The sequence below is a fragment of the Macrotis lagotis genome, chromosome 3 (assembly GCF_037893015.1).
Source record: "Macrotis lagotis isolate mMagLag1 chromosome 3, bilby.v1.9.chrom.fasta, whole genome shotgun sequence".
NCBI classification, from domain to species: Eukaryota; Metazoa; Chordata; class Mammalia; order Peramelemorphia; family Peramelidae; genus Macrotis; species Macrotis lagotis.
The window spans coordinates 7,181,188-7,202,748 of NC_133660.1; the positions used below are offsets into that span (position 1 = coordinate 7,181,188).

The 21,561-nt window shown below is 33.3% G+C and overlaps 1 long non-coding RNA gene across 1 annotated transcript in view; it reads left to right on the forward strand.

Annotated features, from left to right (window-relative positions):
• Positions 1-6,891, forward strand: part of LOC141515948 (uncharacterized) — an 11,235-nt gene extending 4,344 nt beyond the window's left edge. The window contains exon 4 of the long non-coding RNA XR_012476571.1: positions 6,118-6,891. This is a non-coding gene — a long non-coding RNA (uncharacterized LOC141515948). The remainder of the gene's footprint in view (positions 1-6,117) is intronic.
• Positions 6,892-21,561: the final 14,670 nt, after the last annotated feature.

A 21,561-nucleotide genomic window follows, 5' to 3' on the forward strand; every position in this document is an offset into this window, starting at 1 on the left:
AAAATTGTTAGAAAAAGATGTAAGCAAATTCATATGGAGAAGGGCGGCTAGGTGGCGTAGTGCATAAAGCACTGGCCCTGGAGTCAGGAGTACATGGGTTCAAATCCAGTCTCAGACACTTAATAATTACCTAGCTGTGTGGCCTTGGCAACCCACTTAACCCCGTTTGCCTTGAGAAAAAAACCTAAAAAAAATTCATATGGAGAAATAAAAAGTCAAGAATTTCCAGGGATTCAATGAAAAAGAGGTACAAAAGAAGGTGACTTAGCCTTAGCAGATTTAAAATTATACTATAAAGCATCAGTTATCAAAACTGTCTGGTATTGGCTAAGAAACAGAGCGGTGGAATCAGTGGAATAGACTAGGTGCAATAACAGAAATTGATTATAGTAATCTGCTGTTTGATAAACCCAAAAAGTCCAGCTATTGGGATAAAAACTCTCTCTTTGATAAAAACTGTTGGGAAAATTGGAAGCTAGTATGGAAGAAACTTGAATTAGACCAACACCTCACACCTTACACCAAGATAAGATCAAAATGAATACAGGATTTAGACATAAAAAACAATATTTTAAGCAAACTAGGAGATAAAGGAATAATTTGCCTGTCAGATCTATGGAAAGAGAAGCAGTTTGTGACCAAGGAGGGGAGGGAGAACATCATTAAAAATAAACTAGATAATAATTACATTAAATTTTTCCACAGACAAAACCAAGATCAAAAGGAATGTAGCAAATTGGGAAACAATTTTTACAAGTAATGTTTCTGACAAAGGACTTATTTCTAAAATATACAGGAACTGAGTCATTTAAAAAAAAAACAAGCCATTACCCAATTGATAAATGGTCAAAGGATATGCAAAGGTAATTTATAGATGAGGAAATCAAAGTGATCCATAGTCATATGAAAAACTGCTCTAAATCATTATTTATTAGAGAAATGCAAATTAAAGCATCTCTGAGGTACCACTCTCAGACCAGTCAATATGACTTAGAAAGGACAATGATCAATGTTGGAAGGGATGTGGGAAATATGGGACTACATAATATGGGACAACAACATATTGTTGGTGGAGCTGTGAACTTATCCAACATTTCTGGAGAGCAATTTGGAATTATGCCCAAAGGGCAATAAAATATGCATACCCTTTGATCCAGCAATACCAGTACTGGGTCTATACCCTGAAGAGATGAGGAAAAAGTATAAAAACATCACTTGTACAAAAACATTCATAGAGGGTCTGTTTGTGGTGGCAAAGAAATTGAAATTGAGAGAATGACCTTCAGTTGGGGAATGGCTTAGCAAACTGGCATATGTATAAACCGGGAGGGAGGGGAATTCAGGGAAACCTGGAGGGATCTGCATGAACTGATGCTGAGTGAGATGAGCAGAACCAGAAGAACATTGTAGAACCTAACAGCAATATGGGGGTGTTGATCAACCTTAATGGACTTGCATCAGTGTAACAATTAGGCTTAATTTTGGGGTATCTGTGATGGAGAATACCATCTGTATCCAGAGAAAGAATTGTGGAGTTTGAGCAAACACCAAGGACTGTTACCTTTAATTTAAAAAACGGTTATCTTATTATTTAATTTTGCTATCTCTTATACTTTATTTTTCTTCCTTAAGGACATGATTTCTCTTTCATCACATTCAACTTAGATCAGTGTATACCATGGAAACAATGTAAAGACTAATAGACTGTCTTCTGTGGGGGATGGGGGGAGGGAAGCAAGATTAGGGGGAAATTGTAAAACTCAAAATAAATAAAATCTTTCTCTTATTAGAAAAAATAGATTCAAATTACTGTTTTTGTTCTTTTATCAACCGAATTTCCCCTGTATCCCTATGTCTCCCCACTCAGAGAGTCATCATTTATAATAGAGAATTTTTTAAAAAGAAAAATATGCAAAGAAAAGTGTTTAGCAAAATCAATCAATGCTTTAAAAAACATGATATTGTATGTAGTGCTTATTACTTGTGGGGATCCCGGCATGCCCTCTTCCCCATCCCCAGGAAAAAAATCTGCTGCAAAGGAGCCAGAGTGCATGACTCTGTTATGGATAGTTTATTTTTCAATAGTTTTTAACATTCATTTTCAATTACTTTATTAATATGGTTTTTGTTCTTTCCATTCACATTATTGTATAAGTCATTATGTGTATTGTTGTCCTGGCTCTGTCTACTATACATCTATTCACTTTTATCTTTCAATGGTTTTTTTGAATTTGTACTTCTAATTTCTTATATCACAATAATGCTACATTGCATCCATATAGCATAATTTGTTTAGCTTTTTCCCAATCTATGGCAATACATCCCCTACTCCCCTGCCTCTTCAGCTAATAGCTTCCAGTTGTTTCCTTCACATCAAGGATCAAATATGAAATCTTCTCTTGAGTCTTCTTCAAAGTTCTGTGCACCTTTTACCTTTTCACATTCTTATACCTTACTCCCACCACATCCTTCAACTTTACTCCCACTTTGTAAACCTGTATGCAGTGGCACTGGACAAGACCTTACAAATCCAGAGTTGGAAAAACTGTTTTTTTCCCCCTTTGGTTGTCCTGTCTTCCTGGTATTTTCCCTATCCCTATCTCTATATCTAAGTTTCCATGGCTTCCTTCAAGTACCAATTAAAATTCCATCCTCTAAGAGAAATTTTTCCTTTTCTCTCTTAGTGGTAGTGCCCCCTCTCTCTGTTGATAATCTCTCAATTTATCATAATGCATATATATATATATATATATTTGTTTGTTTATATTTGCTTCCCTATTTAAACTATGAGGTATTTGTATCTCCACACTTAGTATAGTGACTGGTAAATACCAGGCACTTAATACACACTTTATTATTAATTATTTATTAATAAAATAACTTCTTAATTTTTAGTTCTTTAACTAGTACAGAAAGTAACACTATAAATATTGCAATATACAAGGCGCTTTTTTGGGGTTGTTTTTTGTTTTGCCTTTTTTGTAAGTGACCTTCTTGAGGTATATATGTCAAGGAAGATGAAAGTCAAAGAGTATGAACATTCTAGATACTTTATGTGCATAATTCCAAATTACTTTACAGAATGATATTTCATTTTTGTAGCTTCATTAACAATTCATTCATGTGCTTGACTTTCTATACTCTCTCCAACATTGTCAACATTACATTTTTTGAACATCTTAGCCAGTTTAATAGAAAAATCTGAGTTGTTTTGTATTATTCTTAGTGTCAGTGACTTGGAATACCTTTACATATGATTGTTAATAGTCTGTAGTTCATTTTTAATAACTGTTTGCTTATATCTTTTGAAAGCAACTATTAGAAAATAACTTTTGATCTTGCCTAATTCTTACTATTGCCTATATGTATTCAATATCTTTATCAGTTATTCAGTTCATTTGAGGGTTTGCCTTCTATTGCTAGATAATTTAATTTTGCTTGTGTAAAAGCTCTTTTATCTCAAATAATTAAAATTATATATTTTACCTTTTGTGATTCCCTCTATGTCTTTGTTGGTTAAGAATTTTTTCCCTACTCATAGTTGTAAAAAGCATACAATCTGTTTTTCTTCTATTTTAATGGTATACCCCATTTTTATTTAATATGAAAATGATAAATATTAGCCTTAAGTCTAACTTCTATCAAACTACTTTCCAATTTTCCCACTAAATATTATGAATTAGGGAGTTCTTTCCTAAGTTATTTTTATTTGATATTTATTGAACATTGCTTCATTGAGTGCCATGATTTCTGATTTTCCTGTGTCTTGTAGGTTCCATTGCCATACTTCTTTCATGATTAAACCAACAGTAGATAGTTTGGATAACTGTTACTTTAGCATATCTACAAAGAAGAGCAAAGTAAGACAGTTTGGTTGTAATGGAGAATGTGAGAGGCAAGTAACGAACAATTAACCTAGAAAGATATGTTGGAAGTCCTTTGGCTTCACTGTAGATGAGTGAATGAGAACCAAGAGAAAAAATTAAAAGGTTGAGGTCCTCTAATGTCTCAGAAAGAGGTTCTTCATTTTTTTTTGGTGTCACGCTCTTTGACAATTTGATAAAAACTATATTCCCCCCCCTCTCCTTCCCAGGGTCATGTTTGCTGCTTGCATTCATAATTGAAGGAAATACTAAATTTTCCATTAAATGTTAAGAAAAATAAAGATGTATTTATCCTTATTCAAGTTTGCATAACCTCTGAAATCTATTCACAGACTATGTGTCTGCATAAATGTTTTACATACACATAAGTGTATATTTGTATATACTCATTTTGTGTTAAATACAGGGAGTCCAGAAATCTTGGGGTCAGTTTAAAGTTTTTTGCGAGGGACCTCTAAAAGAATAGACTTATGAGTTCATTGGAATAGTGAAATGCCAATAAGAAACTCCCTCTATCATTAAAAATTGGCATCTCCTCTGAAATTTGCAACCTCACAGACCCACCTGGAACACTGAGAGATTACTTGCCTTACCTAGGGTCACACAACACAATCACAATCACAGTCACACATATCATTTGCCCATTCATAAGTACTGAGCCCATGAAAATTGATCAAGAGAAAGATTATGAAAGAAGGAAAAAAGAAAAAGAAGAAAAGACTATAAAGAAGGATGAAAGCTTGGGGTACATTGGGATTATCACATGGATTATAATCTCATCCTTCCCCTAGGCAGCCATAGCAGCAACTTTGTAGATGCCACTGAGAAAATCTCCCTTTCCTCCCAGGATACTAGTTCCTTGTCCTGCCCACTGTTTGTTTACCTCCTAGGTGCATCATCATATACTTCACAGGAGGTGGGCTCTTTGTTCCAGGGCAGGGACCCCTAACCCCTACACATTGCTTTTTGTACTGAGTAAAAGAAAGTGAATTGAGTAGACATGTTTACATTGTTTATCTTTCTTCCCAATTCTACCCCTCTTCTGAATTTCTTTATTTCTGTTGAAGACATTATCATGCTTTTATCCACTCACCCCCCACAATATAATCTTCTACTCCCTACTTTGACTCTCCATATGTAATCTAGAAATGTTCAGATCTGATCATTTCTATCTCTATTACCTCTCTCACATCATTCTCTTGGTAGCAGAATCCTAATTGATCTCCCACCCTCGTGTCTCTCTGCTACATCTTCCACTCACTCGCCAAAATGATTTTCCAAGAAAGCAGTTACAATGACCATATCACCCTGTTCCCTGCCATCAGGGCATATGGAAGAATTTCTCTTAATGAAGCATATTGCATAATCTTATGGAATTAATAAATTGGCATGAATAAATTCCCAATGAGGAAACTTCCTCTTCCAATACAAACTGGTATCTCCTTGGCAGATTGTAATGTCAGGAAGCTAGCAGAAAGTAATAAATAAAACCAATACTCAGATAGTTTAATAAACAAAAATTAAGGCATCATCATCTTTGTTATCCCCTTAAATTTCTTTTTGCCGATGTTTTATATTATATCTAATATATTATTAGTGCCACAGTACATATCAAATTTATAGTCTATTTTCTTTTCTTCTTTTTCTTTATTTTTCCTGACAAGAGCATGTGATGGAAAAAAAAAAGTTCAAAATTTCTCGCTCTCTATACACATAGATGAGGTTTGCCAAACCATGGACTCCACCCCTTACACATGATTTATTGTATTTTTTCCTATGGTCAAAAAACAAATTGCAGAAAGTAGATATTAGCTCTGTTGTTCCATAAAATATGAATATCTATTTCATGCCTTCACATAGACTTTAAATAATACTTTCAAATTAAAACCATAAAGTGTATAAAGAGTCAGTAAGCTAAATTTCACAAAATGAATTCTTGGGAATCATAGATAATTTCAGAAATAGAGGGGGAAGGGACTTACAAGGTAATCTACTACCACCTCCTACTTTTATAGATGAGAAAACAGAGGCTGATAAAAAAGGTAAATGACTTAGTCAAGATAATATAGGCAGAATGTAAGCAGCAGTAGGATTTCAATATAGCTCTTCTGACTCCTAATCAATATTTTCCCATTGGAAAAACTTCTATAATTTTTTTGAAAATTAAGTATTATGAGAAACCTGTAAAATAACTATGCTTAGAAACTGTTGTGTTCTGCTATGTTCAAATCAGGTTAAGAAGATTAATGAGCGAAAGAAGCCTGTCACTTTTAGGAAGCAAAGGACGACTTTCCATGACGATGGTGGAGTAAATGATTTTGGTCAAATCTAGCTCTCTTGGCCTATACATCAAACACAGTAAGAAATGTACCAAGAAATGAAGCAAAATATTGACAAATGAAAAAGAAGAATAATGAAGAAACTCCCATAATGTAAATTCCATAAAAAAGAGAAACAATCAAAAATAGTAGATTATCACATTATCCCCATCCTTTTTCACTGACTGTTGCTCCTGCAACATTCCCCATTTTTAAAGATCAAAGGGGTTATTCCCTCCTCTCCCCTCCCCACCACTCCCCTCTTCTCCTACAAGGAGTTACTCTCCCCACTTCTGCATTTTCCTCGCTCTGATAGCCACACTTTGGTCCTCATCTCCCTTAGTAGGGAGGGAATGAAGAGGAGAGCAACTTATCACACTTACTAGTTCCCTGAGAACTCTTCTCTGATTTAAAACGCATTTCTCTTGTCATCTCCCATCAATCCTTCTCAGACACTTGGCACCCAGATATTGTTCACAGCCCCCTTTGTCCAGGGAGGTGTCCTCTCTTCCTGTCCAAGTGGGGAGGAGAGCTACACACAAGTTGGACTCTTAATCTAATGAGGACCCTGTCCCCTTTTCCCACATCTACTCCATGAGCAAAAGGTTGGGTTATTTGGAATGATTAGCTGTTAGTTTAGTTGCTTTGGACTTATGGAAATAGAACAACTGGAATAAAATGAACTCTTACCGGCAGGCAAGATACCTTTAGAATTCATATTGATGATCACAATGGAGACTCAATAAAAGTTTATACAAACAATGAATCCTCAAAGTTCATCCTACCTCTAGGATTTTGGGTACAAATCCATCAATCTTCAAAAAAAACCCCAACAACATAGAGCATATTTCTTCATGAGAATGAGCCAGGTGTACCATCTTCACACACAAAGGATAGTATATAATGTCATATCCATGAATAGAGAAACATTATTAGTAATCATTATGGTTGTTATTTTACATCTACCCAATATAGAAATTTGAAACGGAATGCTTTCTACCACAACTATAATTCATCTCATAGCATAATTGCAGTATTTAGCATTTCTTCTACTGATATCACTTTATTGCTTTAATATAAAGCACTCAGCACATACAGAATGCAGCAAAATAAACTACTGTGAGTTGTTAAAGTTCCATAAATTAAGAAACATAACATCCCAACCACAATGTTTCATTAACATAGCTTTTTGTTTAATTTCCTTGGGGACTATTTGAAAGGAAGAGAGGAAACACATAAATGGTAAAGAAAAGTATAGTATTAATGAGTATAAGTAAATCATGAAAGCTCGAGGCCTGAAGGCACCTTGAAAAGCTATTTAGACCATACTCTCATTTGCAGGTAGTCACATTATAATCATTCCAGAAGAATATAAATAGGTCTTTTTTATGAATTTATAAAAAGAAGCATTCTGAATTTTTGACAGCCCATTTTACTGTACAATAACATTATTTTAGATCTTTCTTAAATTTATTTAAATTTTTAGAGGATTATGGATCAGTAAATTTCCAAAAAGTCATGCAATCACAAAGTGTCAAAGTCATCACTGATTACCCAGAAGGCAAAGAGAGACACATACATAGTGGGAATAATTAGGTTGCAGCATATCATCATTGATGAAATGCATGCAGGAAAAAAAGTCATTCAAAATATCTAGTAAGTATGTGATCAGAAAAAGTATCTAGTCTGAATGTATTAGAAAAAAAGGAGATGCTCTATTAAAGTATTTCTGCTAAGTTTTTTTTTTAATTCATAATCTATGCCCAGATTGCAAGGTATATTTAAGACAGTCTTAAAATATATTTTTCTTGATTGCTATTTTATTTTATCCTTCCAATTACATGATATGAAGGTTTTTCAACATTTGCATATTTATAAGTTACACATTTTTTACCACCTTCTCTTCCTACCCCATCACCTCTCAGCAGCAAATAGTTCAGAAAAAAAGTTGTACATGTACATTTGTGTTTAACATGTTTACATATTAGTCATATGTAGTCATATGAGTATGAGGAATTAGGACTAAGGGTAAAGATTAAAAACCATTGAATAGGAAGGAAAAACATAAGAGAAATTTTTAAAAAGTGAATATAGTATTCATTCAGATTCTGTGGTTTTTGGTTTTTTTTTTGGTCCCCCCCCCGCATGTGGATGGTGTTGCTCATAACAGGTCTCCCAGGGTAACACATTCTTATAAATTTTACATTTTCTTCTATTTTTTCAGCCTTTTGGTTTAGTTTGATGGAATATTGGTGTCTAATAGAGTCATTAGTTTCCATTGTTCAGTTCTAATTTTGAGGATTCTATTTTCTTAAGTTAGCTTTTGTGTTTCTCTTTTTAGTTGGTTATTTTGACTTTAAATGAGTTGCTTTCCTTTTCCAATGGGTTAATTTTACTTTTTGATGAGTTGTATGTCTTTTCCACTTGGTTGATTTTATTTTTTGATGACATTTTTTTTTTCTAGCTGGTCCTTTTTACTTTTAAAGAAGTTGATTACTTCAATCTTTTTTTTATAATTCTCCTTCATTTCTTTGTTCCAATTTTCTTCTTCCTCTGAAATTTGATTTTTAAAATCCTTTTTGAGACCTTCCAAGAGGTTTTAGATTTGAGATCAGTTCATAGTCTCCTTTAAGTTTTCACATGTAGGCAATTTGCTACTGTTTTCTTCTTCTGAGATGGTATTTTTTATTTTCCTTTTCATAGTAATGGTTGTCTATAGTGAGCACGCTTTTTGTTTTTTTGATCATTTGGATAATTGAGCTCTGCTCTGTACTCCAAGTACAGAGAATATATAGTTCTAAGCTTTTCATACCAGGACCTGGATTTGGTCCCTGGCTTATCTCTTGTCAAGGTGATGCCTGTGGAACCCAGGTGTTGTTGGTTTCCTCTTTTATGCCCAGGCTCTGCCTGTGCAGCAATTTGTTCCTGTCCTAGTCCTGTCTGTTGCCCCAGTGTTCCCAGGGCTCAGACTTTGTCTTGGGTTGCTGAACCAGGGCATGGGCTGACCTGTGACTAAGAGCCTCCCACTGACTTTCCTGCTCTCCTGCCTATGCTGTACTCTACTTTCTCTTTACCCCCAGAGACATTTACTGAAGATGGTCCACAATATTTTGAATTAAGAACATGTTTCACACTTTCTTTTGTGGGATCTGTAGGTTTTTCCAGGGGTCTCTTAGCTAGTACTATGGTAGAAATCTGTTGCTTTGTCCATACTCAGCTCTGGGTCACAATCTTATAAGTCTCAGGGTAAGGGGAGCAGTAGCACACCAGAACTTGGGGTCATAAGGGAACAGAGACCCATCTTACCATTTTAGGTGAGAAAACACAAAAGGCTACTTGGGCCCACTTAAACACCAGAGCACAGGCCAGGAGAATGGTGAACACACCTCTCCTTAGATCATACCACCTTGGAATAACTGAAAACTTATAGGTCCCTAGAAGTATCTTTGAAAATATCTGCAATAAATCCCTGAAGCTTAGGACAGTACACTATACACTCTGGAAGCAGAGCCTTACTTATATAAAGATTTAATAGTTAAGTAAAAGGTTGGGAAAATGAGGAAACAAAAGAAAAAAAAATCTGACCATAGAAAGTTACTGTAGCTGCAAGGAAGATTAAACACACACACCCAGAAAAAGATAACAAAGTCAAAACTCCTGTATCCAAATCCTCCATGAAAAGTATGAATTTATCTCAGGCCAGATAGAAAGAAGAACTCAAAGGGGATTTTGAAAATCAAATAAGAGAGATAAAGGGAAAATTTAGGAAATAAGAATGATATAAGAAAATCATGAAAAAAGACAACAGCTTGGTAAAAAGAGACAAAACACACTGAAGAAAATAACACCTTAAAAACAGACAAGGTCAAATGGGAGAATTACAAAAAGTCAATGAGAAGAATGTCTTAAAAAGTACAATGGTCAAATGGGAAAGGAAGTATCAAAAGCTCACTGAAGAAAATAATTCCTTAAGTTTGATTGTACAAATAGTAGCTAATAACTTCATGAGAAATGAAGAAACAACAAAACAAAATCAAAAGAAAGAAAAATAGAGACAATAGATCCTGAATACCTCATTTAAAAATGATTGAATTACTTGAAAGCTAGGATCAAAAAAAGAGCCTATATATCATCTTTCAAGAAATTATCAAGGAAAATTAGTTAAATATTCTAGAAGCAGAAAGTAAAATTAAAATGAAAAGAATGCATTGATCACCTTCCAAAAGAGATCTCAAAATTAATACTCCAGAGCATCCAGGTCAAGAAGAAAATATTGCAAGCAGCCAAAAAGAAACAATTCAATATCATGGAACCACAGTCAGGATTACACAGGACTTAGCATCTTCATCATTAAAGGATGTGATGGCATGCAATATGATATTCAGGAAGGCACAGGAGCCTGTATTCCAACTGAGAATCAAAAATCCAACAAAACAGAGCATAATATTTCAGGAACAAAAGATGGACATTCAATAAAATAGGCCACTTTCGTATGATCCTTATGAAAACACGAGAGCTGGATAGAAAATTTGATCTTCAAATAAAACATTCAAGAGAAGCATAAGGGGGATTTCTGGGGTGGAGCCCAGATACTATGCTCCTAGAACCTTTCCCCTACACAACCTTGAATGAAGCCTTTACACGGACATTAAAGCTATAGATTCCATCAAAAAAGAAACACACACAGACACACACTCAAAATAAATTTTCAATTGTAGATATCATAGATGATCTTCACTGAAGGCTGTCTCTTTGGATGGGGGAGGGGGAGGAGGGAAAGTTATAAGCCCAGCTAGGCAGGAAAGTAGGAAAGTCATCAGGAGCTTTTAACCACAGTGCAGTCCAGGTCCCAGTAGCTAGACAGCAGGCCAAGAGACAGCAGCAAGATAGTAAGCCAGATTTACAGCCTGGGAACATGGGGCAACGGACAGGGCTGGACTGGGAATAAACCACTGCATAAGCAAAGCCAGGGATCTGACCCCAATCCCTGCACAAAATATCTCAGGACTATACTCCCCTTTAACCCAGGAACAGAACTCAATAATCAAAATGAGTGAAAACTCTAAAAGAGCACTAACCACTAAAGCAGCAGAAGAAGGCAGTAACAAATTACCTTCATAGAAAGTGTAAAAGAAGTCCATGGATTAGAATCAAATCCAAAACTTCCAGAAGAGTTTTAAAAAGAATTTAAAACCCAAACAGGATAGTAAGAAGAAAAATGGAAAAAAAATGAAGGTTACGCTGGAAAATTAAGAAAAATTTCCTAAAGAAACCAATTCCTTTAAAAGTAATAAATAAACAGCTGGGAAAAGAAAGTAATGCTTCAAAAAATTAAATCAACCAACTGCAAAGGGAAAGAGGTTCATCTAAAACTCAAATCAACAAAATGGAAATGAAATGCAACTCCACAAAAAGTAAAATTAATGAACTGGAAAAGGAAACAAAAGTTAACAGAAGAAAATAAAACCTTAAAAATTAGAATTGGAAAAATAGAGACTAATGATTCTATGAGATACCAAGATTCCTCAAACAAAATCAAAAGGCTAAAAAAATGGAAGAAAATGTAAATTACCTTTGAGGAAAAACAAACAACTTAGAAAATAAATCCAGGAGAGATAATTTATGGATTACTGGTCTATCAGAAAGCCTAGATAGAAAAAGGAGCCTGGAAAATATCCTGGGGGAAATTATCAGGGAAAACTATCACAATATATTAAATCAAGCAGACACAGAACACATACAGAAAGAGACCCCCAGGATTACTACTCCAAGGACTATCATAGTCAAATTCCAGAATTTACAAATAAAGGGAAAAAATACTGCAAACAGTCAAAAAAGAAGCAATTTAAATTCAAAGCAAGCACAATCAGAATTATACAGAACTTATTAACCTCAACATTAAAAGGAACAGAGGGCCTGGATTATGATATTCTGGAGGGCAAAGGACCTTGGATTACAATCAAAAACTTACTATCCTGAAAATTCAATATATTTTGTCAGGGGAAAGGTAGATGCTGAATGAAATAGAGGACTTCCAAAATTTCCCGATAAAAAGACCAGAACTAAACAGAGAATTTGATCTTCAAATACAAGACTCAAGAGATTCATGAAAAGGTCATCGGGAAGGGAAACTTAAAAACAAAAGATAAAAAAAGTTATTTAATTAACCATACAAGGGAGGATATCACTTGCAACTATTGAGAATTACCTTTCATTTAGGACAGTTAAAGGACTGAATATAAATTGAAAAGATTGTACTTAGAGGATATGGGTATGGTTGGGTCTTGTCCTTCATTACCAAAGAAGACACAATGAGATAACTATGTTTGAGACAAATTACAGTTCATCCAACTGTAGCTGATCAGATCAATATGAACTCAGATTGCTCTACCACAGATCAGGCACAAATAATCCAGGTGAACACCTGGGATGTTTATTCTAAATTTATATATCTCACATTTCCTTTTAGTTACTTTAAATCTGTCTTGTTCATAGAGCTCAGTACTTTCGCTTATAAGGATACCCTAAGCTTGGCAGGCCTGTGCAGTGTCCCCTATGCCTTGCAAACAGTTCTAAAGTTCTTAAGAGTGACCTTTGTGGTACACCCGTTCACACAGTATTTCAAGTCTCTGTACATAATTGAATCAAAAATGACTTTACTTTAGCAGATACCTAGAGGTTTGTGGCACCATAGGGGCAGATGCATACTTAGGAGGGTTGGACATAAGGAGATTAGGAAGTGAACTTATCTTTATCCATACTTTATTTAACAATTTTAGTAACATAGTGCTAAAGGGATAGTGGGAGGGAGTGTACCCAGCACTTCAATTGGCAAGGGCTATAAGTTTATGGTTGGAGTTCTATAGAGATGGAGGGAGGGACTATACTTAGAGGGATTGGATATGAAAATATGAAGAGATTTGGCTTTGCTTTGGTCACAACTGAAGGGAGGATACATGGGGGGGGGGGAGGCGGTAAAAAAGGTTCATAAATTTATTTGGCTTTGTATGTTACTATGACTCCTGAAAAGTGTGCATCCAAAGAGGGTACTTGGAATAATGTATAAAATGATTATAATTTGACGTGATGTGGGAATCTTGAGAAGTGTATTTCATATGAGACAGAAGGGGGAAGGTATTTAGTAACTTTGAGGTACTGCTAGTTATCAAGCAAGCAAGCAATTAAACAATTATCTTTGAGAATAATATTTCTATCAGGTCACAAAAAAGGAGTATATTTTGATAAAGGAGATGTGTGTGCAAAACAATAAAATAAGAAAAGTATAAAAAAAGAAGGAATATACTATGTAAAGGCTAGGCATTACTGGATAAACAACAACTGGTGAAGACACACAAAGATCTATTATAATAGAGGGAAAAAAGGAGGATGCGAACACTACTCTCAAAGAGGGAATAACATGCATTCCCAATTGGGTTTAAAAATCTATCCAATCTTATGTGGAAGTGGGGGAGGGAAGGGAAAGAAAAGGGAAGAAGGCACTGATAAAAGAGAAGATTAAGGTATACATAGAAGTAAGCCCAAAGTTAAAAATTAAAAGATAGTTAATGGGGAAAGGGAGAAAAATCTCATAAAGGTGAAGAGGAATAAGAGGAAAGAGAAAGTACAAATGAGAAAAGTTCATATGGAAGAAAATACAGAATTAGTAATCGTAACTTTAAATGTGAATGGGATGAACTCTCACATAAAACAGAAGCAGTAGAATGGATTAAAAACCAGAATCCTACAATATGCTGTTTACAAGAAACATATCTGAAGCAGAAAGATACACACAAGTAAAGGTACAAAGCTTTGGAAAAATATATTATAAATTTAAAAAGTCAGAGGTAGCAATTCTGATCTCAGATGTAGCAAAAGCAAAAATAGATCTCCTTAAAAGGGGATAAGGAAGGAAAATATATCTTCTTAAAAGGCATCCTAGGCAATGAAGTTATATTATTATCAATAGTATATACCATCCAAACTCTTAGAGAAGAAGCTGAATGAATTAAAGGAAACATTAAAGGAGAGTAAAATATAAAAATCAACCATCTTCTCAGAGCTTGGTAAATCTAACCACAAAATAAACAAGAAGGAAGTTGGGAAGGTAAATAAAATCTTAGAAAACTTAGATATGATAGACCTCTGGAAAAAAATTGAATGGGTACAGAAAAGAATATATCTTTTTTCTCTGCAATATGGCAATTATACCAAAACAGACCATGTCATGGGGCATAGAAATCTCACAATCAAATGCAGAAAAGCAGAATTAATGAATGTGTATTTTTTAGATAATACTGTAATAAAAATTACATGTAATAAAGGACCATGGAAAGATAAACCAAAAATTAATTTGAAACTACATAACTTAATTTTAAAGAATGAGTGTATCCACCAACAAATCACAGCAATAATCAATCATTTCATTCAAGGAAATGATAACAATGAGATATCATACCAGAATTTATGTGATGCAACCAAATTAGTTTTTAGGGGAAATTTTATATCTCTAAACGCTTACATTAATAAAATTGAGAAAGAAGAGATCAATGAATTGGGTATGCAACTAAAAAAAAGTTAGAAAAAGGACATATTAAAGCTCCCCAATTAAATATCAAATTAGAAATTCTGAAACTCAAAGGAGAGATAAATAAAACTGAAAGCAAAAACTACTGATCTAATAAATAAAACTGAGTCAGTTTTATGAAAAACGCAGTAAAACAGATAATCATTTTATTAATCTGATTCTATAAAAAATACCAAATTACCAATATTAAAAAGATAAGGGTGAATTTACCACCAATGAAGAGGAAATTAAAGAGATAATTTGGAGCTATTTTGCCACTGTATGCTAATAAATATGATAACCTCTCTAAAATGGATGAATATTCACAAAAATAAAAACTATTCAAATTAACAGAAGAAATAAAATGCTTAATCCCCTTTCAGAAAGGAAATTGAAGAAAATATCAATAAACTCCCTAAGAAAAAACTCTCCAGGTTCAGATGGATTTATAAGAGAATTCTACTAAACATATAAGGAACAATTAATTTAAATTCTACATAAACTATTTAAAATACTTTAGGAGTTCTGCCAAATTCCTTTAATGACACCAGTATTGTGCATTTAGATAAACCAGAAAGAGTCAAAGCAGACAAAGAAACTTGTAGACCAATCTCCCTAATGAACAATTATGCAAAAATCTTAAATAAAATTTTAGGAAAGATATTATAGAAAATTATTGCTAGGATAATATACCAGGATCACATAGGATTTATATCAGGTAGGCAGGGATGATTCAATATCAGGAAAACACTTAACATAATCTAACATACCAATAACAAAAACAAACAGAAATCATATGATTATCTCAACATATTCTGAAAAAGACTTGGACAAAATGCATCATCCATTCCTATTAAAAACATTAGAGAGTACTGGAATAAATAATCAGCAGTTTCTAACTAAAACCATCAATAAATGATATATGTAATGAGGATAAACCACGTATGTTTCTAATAACATCAAGGGTGAAATAAGGATATACATTATCACTATTATTTTTCAATATAGTATAAAATATCAGTTTTAGCAATAAGAAAAGAAAAAGGAATTTAAGGAATTAGAATTGTAAATGAGGAAGGAAAATTTTCATTCTTTGCAGATGATATGAAGATAAACTTAGAGAATACGAGAAAATCATCTAAAAACTACTTGAAACAATGAACAAATACAGCAAAGTGCCAGAATATAAAATAAACCTACATAAATCAATTATCATTTCTATACATGAATAACAAAACCTAAGGACAAGAGATAGAAAGAAAAATTCCATTTAAAGTCATTGCAGACAACATAAAATACCTGGGAATCTAGCTCTCAAGATGAACCCAGAAATTGTATGGACACAATAGCAAAACACTTTTCATACAAATACAGACTGATCTAAACAACTGGAAAAATATCAGTTACTTATGGTTAGGTAGAACTAATATAATAAAAATTGCAATTCTACCCAAATTACTTATTCAGGGCCATACCTATCAAACCACAAATAACTATTTTACCAGACTAGAAAAAATAGCACCAAAATTCATCTGGAGCAACAGAAGGTCAAGAACACCAAGGGAACTGATTTAAAAAAAATGCCAAGGAAGGTGTTCTTGCTCTAAAAGATCTAAAACTGTCCTTTGTAGTTTCAATCATCAAAACTGCCTTGTATTAGTTAAGAAATGGAGTAATGGACCAGTGGATTAAGATAGGTGCAAAAGAAATAGTAGTAAATGACTATACTAATCTATTTTTAACAAGTTCAAAGACAATAGCTCTGAGATAAGAAGTCACTACTTGTCATAAGTTGTTCATAAAACTGAAAAATAATATGGTAAAAACTAGGTATAGAATCACATCTCACACCCTATACCAAAATAAGGCAAAAATGGTTATAGGAATTAGAAATAAAAGGTGCTACCTTAGACCAGTTACAAGATCAAGAATAGTCTATCTGTCAGATCTGTGGAAAGAGAAGAAATTTTTGACCAAACAAGAAATGGGGTACATTATAAATTTCAAAATGGATAATTTTGACTATATTACAATTAAAAAGTTTTTGCCTTTAAAAAACCAATGCTGCACAAGATTAGAAGGAAAATAGAATGCTGGGAGACAATTTACACAGCTAAAATTTCTGATAAAGGTTTCATTTCTAAAATATATAAGAACTGAACCAAATTTATAAATTTACAAGTCATTCCCCAATTGATAAATGGCACAAAGATCAAGCAGTTTTCAAACAGAGATATTGAAGCCATATATCATCATGTAAAATATTCCAAATCATTACTGATCAGAGAAATTGGAAATTAAAACAACTATAAGGTTCCACCTCATACCTATCAGATTGGCTAAGATGACAAAAAAAGGAAAAATGATCAATGTAGAAGTTGGACATTAAGGCATTGTGGGTGGAGTTGTGAACTTATGCAACCATTCAGGAGAGCAATATGGCAACTATGCACAAAGAGCAATAAAACTGATCATACCCTCTGACCCTGCAAAATTAATACTAGATCTATATCCAGAAGAAATCACAAAAATGGCAAAAGTTCCAAAATATTCATAGCAACCATTTTTGTAGTGGCAAATTTTGGAAATTGAGGCGATGACTGTCTATTGGGAAAAGTTGAACAAGTTATGGAGTACCGTTGTTCTATAAGAAACCGTGATACTGAGACTCCAGAGAAGCGTGGGATTATAGGGACTGAAACTGAGCAAAGGGAGTAAAGCCAAGAGAACATTGTCCACATTAACAACAATATTGTGAGTTGATTGACTTTGATGAATGCAGTTCCTCTTAGAAGTTCAGACTTGAACAACACTGGGAGACCTGATATGGACAATGCCATCCAAATCCAATCAAAGAAAATAAAACAAAAAAAAAATAAAAAACAAACTACAGAATGTGAATAATACTACATTCATTCCTAAGAATTTCCCTTATGTTTTTCCTTTCTATTCTATGATTTTCTTTCTTTTCCCTTAGTCCTAATTCCTCATAGAGAAAATGACTAATATGTAAATATGTTAAAACTCAAATGTACATGTAAGTTGTTCACTAGACTGTTTGCCGCTGATGAGAGGGTGGTGGAAAGGAAGAGTGGAAGAATATTGTGAAATTTATAAAAATGCATGTACATCAATATTGAAAAAACTTTTGCAACATATAACTAGAAAAATAAAATATCAATTTAAGAGAAACATAAAAAGGTAAATCAGAAAGGGAAATCATAAGGGACTTAATAAGATAAAACTATTTTTATTCCTAAATGGAAAGATGGAAAGATGATTCTGGTAACTCATAAGAACTCTTTCATTGTTGTGGTAGTCAGAAGGAGCATATACATACATATATATATATATATATATATATATATATATATATGGCACAAGTATGAGTTGAATATGAAGGAATGACGTCAAAAATAAAATTAAGGGGTGATAGAGGATTGTACTGGGGAAAAGAAAAGGTGAGGTAGAATGGGGAAAATTATCTCACATAAAAGAGGGAAGAAGAAAAAGCTTTTACATTGGAGGGGAAGGAGAGGGATAGATTGAACAGCATCCATCCTTAATTGATTATAATCTTACCCTACAGTAAAGTAGGAGGAAAGGGGGCTAAGGGGGGGGTGGTGCTAGAAGGGAGGACAGTTTGAGGGATGCAGGTATCTGAAGCAAAACATTTTTGATGGGGGGGCAGGGTGAAAGAGATATAGAATAGGATAAACAGGCAAGAAATGGGATGAGGGGAAACAAAATTAGCAATTGCAGCTGTAAAAATTTTGAAGCAAATTTCCCTTATGTATCATTTCTCAAACATATAAAAACTGAGTCAACTTTATTTTTTAAAAAGAGCCATTCCACAATTGATAAATTACCAAACTATATGGACAGTTTTCAGATGAAGTAATCAAAGCTATCTGCAGTCATATGAAAAATATTCTAGCTCAGTATTTATTGGAGATGTGAAAATTAAAAGAATTCTAAGGTAATACCTCATACCTTTGGCTAATAGGACAGAAAAGGAAAATGACAAAAGGTGGAGGGGAATGTAGGGGAAAATGAGACATTAATGAATGATGGAATTGTGAATTGATTCAATCATACAGTCCAGAAATTGGAACTCTGTTCTAAGAGCTATAAAATCATCCATATATAGCAATAGTATGTCAATATACAAAAAAGAGATAAAACAAAAAGGAAAAGGAGCAATAAATATAAAAATATTTATAGCAACCCTTTTCTGGTGGCAAAGAATTAAGAAGTGAGGGCATGACCATCAACTAGAGAATGGTTGAATAAATTGTGGTGTGTGGTTATAATGGAATACTACTCTACTATAAGAAATGATGAGCAGGCTTCTCTCAGAAAAAACTAGAAGGACTTATGTGAACTGATGTAAATTAAAATGTACTGTATACAAAGTAACGGCAATATTGTAAGATGATCAACTGTGACTGACTTAGATATTCTCAGGATCACAATGAAGCAAGACAACTCTAACAGACTTATGATGAAGAAGTGCTATACATCCCCAGAGAAAGAAGTTATGGTGTCTCAATATAGGTTGAAGCATACATTTTTATTCTATTTTTATTGAAGATTCTTTGGTCTATATTTTGGTCTATATTTTCTTTGGTCTATATTATGGAATTGTTTGCATGATCACACATTTATAAGATGGAATTTCTTGTCATCTCTATCAAGGTAAGGGGTGAGGGAAGAAGGGAGAGAATTTGCAAGTCAAAATGTTAAAAATGAATGTTACTGAAAAAAATCATATAAAGATACACACAATGAATTTTATAATTTTTTATTTCCTGAAATATTTCACAATTATATGTAAAAATTTTTGACAATCATTTTAAAACATTTGAATTCCAAATTCTCTCTCTCTCTCTCTCTCTCTCTCTCTCTCTCTCTCTCTCTCTCCAACTCCCTTTGAGATGGCTGGTAATTTGATATCAATTATATTTGTGAGATTATACTAAACATATTTCCATATTAACCATATTACAAAAGAAAAAATGGATAAAAATAAAATAAGAAAAATAAAGTTTGAAAAAGGATACTTTAGGGGCAGCTAAGGGGCTCAGTGAATAGAGCACTCACTCTGGAGTCAGGGAGGACCTGAGTTCAAATTTGACATCAGACACTTAATAATTACCTAGTTGTGTGACCTTGGGCAAGTCACTTAACCTCAATGCCTTGCAAAAACAAAAACAAAACAAAAAGGGTACTTTAATCCATATTCAGAGTTCATCGGTTTTCTGTCTTGAAGTGGATAGCATTATTATTTTTTTTAGTGTACCAACTAATGCACAATTGAGTGACTAAGATGTTCATAACCATTGAACCCAGAGATTCCACTATTAAGCTTATACTCCAGAGAGGTCAATGATAAAAAGAAAGGCTTATTCTGGAAAGTAATTTGGAACTGAGTCCCCAAAGTTATTTAAATGTGCATACCCTTTACCTGGTGAAAAAATTATGGGACTGTATTTCAAAGAATTCAAAGGAGGAAAAAGATTCATATGCACATATGTATAACTGTTCATGTTGTAGTCATAAAGAATTGAAAACTTGAGGTGGAAGGTGCTCATCAATAGAGAATAACTGAAAAATCATTGTATATGAATGGAATATATTATTAACATGGTATAAGAAATGGTCATAAAAGAATGATGGTTTCAGATGAACCTGGAAAAATTTATATGAATTAATTCAGAGTGAAAATTTTCTGGGAGAAGATTACAATAACAACATTGTAAAAAGCAACTTTGAAAGACTTGGGCACAATGACCAATCATGATTCCACAGGACTACTGATGAAGCATTCTAGTCACCTTCTGATAGAAAACTGATGATCTCAAGATGCAGAATGATATATAATTTTTGGATATGATCAATGTAAAGATTAATTTTTCTGAATGTGTATATTCTAGCAATATTTTGACTTTTGAGTATGAATGTTTAAGTTTGTATATGTTTTAACTAACGTGGTTAGGAAGAGTAAATAAATGTCTTTCAATGGAAAAAAATTCAACAAAAAAAGACTCCATGTCACTAAAATATTGATAGAAATATATTTCATGATAGTAAAAAATGACAATAAAGTACTCATCATTTAGTAATGACTAAGCAATTTAGTTCATGAATGTAATAGAATATTGCTGTGATGTAAGAAATGAACATGATTACAAAGAAGTGGAAAATCCTTTACATGAAGTGATGCAGTATGAAGTACTCAGGGTCAAGGAAGCAATATACTCAATACTCAAAGCAATGGAAATTAAAAGTACAACTGCAAAGGAATTTTAAAAAACGAATATCAAAAATTATAAAGAATTAACTTGACATTTCAGGAGAGATAAAAGAGGACACTTTTCATGCATTTTTTGCAGAAGTAGGTGCTCCACCAGGGTGGAACATTGTATATGTAATATTGTATTTCAAAAAAATATTGATTGCATTCCTGAATTTTTTCTCTCCTTCCTCTTTTGCTTTGAAAAATGTATTTGTTGTAAGGAAAGAAGAGGTGTAAAGGCAATCTTGATGAAATAAAAAACAAAAAGCTTCAATAAAAATCTATTTAAAAAAAGAATCATCAACATTTCATGTCTGAGAACTTCCTTGGATTCAGTCACCAGGAAGCCCCATTGATTCACAATCAGTCTTTCTTCTTTAATCTATTAAGATTAAAATAAGTACAATTTCAAAGGCATTTTGGCTTAATTTTTTTGTTTATTCTTTACCTCTAAAACTGAACTTCATTATTCTCCTAACTCAGCTTATATTTTTAACA